Source organism: Halyomorpha halys, unplaced genomic scaffold, assembly GCF_000696795.3.
Source record: "Halyomorpha halys isolate HHAL.00 unplaced genomic scaffold, Hhal_1.1 Scaffold1738.1, whole genome shotgun sequence".
In the NCBI taxonomy this organism is placed as follows: Eukaryota; Metazoa; Arthropoda; class Insecta; order Hemiptera; family Pentatomidae; genus Halyomorpha; species Halyomorpha halys.
This window is the reverse complement of record NW_027111221.1, coordinates 55,319-55,800: the sequence shown is the minus strand read 5'-3', so window position 1 is coordinate 55,800 and position 482 is coordinate 55,319.

Below are 482 nucleotides of genomic sequence, written 5' to 3'. Positions count from 1 at the left end.
TTTTTTTTTTTTTTTAAGTAAATATAGGTATGTTAGTTGTTATCATTGTTTAATTATTTTTCTTATTTATTTCTTTATAATTTTTTTTAAACTACTCTTTATTTACTTTTACTTATTATTAGTTACTTCTTTTACAATCATTGTTATTATATCCTATATTGTTTGATTTTCTTCAGTATAATCTCCTATTATTAGTAACGATATGTGTCATTCTAATTTTACTTAGTTATTATTATTATCATATTTCTGTATTTTTCTCTTATCATTTTTCATTTTTCGTCATATCTTTATCACTACTTCCTGTATACGCTACGTATTTGAAATCGAAATAAAGCCATTAAACGGTTGACACCTCCCCATTCCTCCACGCTTCCGCTTCATTGTTTCTTTCTGTTCAACCGATTGCTTTGAACAGGTAGGTTGTCCTGACTTGTTCTTTCCTCATTTATTATCATTTTATGTCATTATTATTATTATTTTTT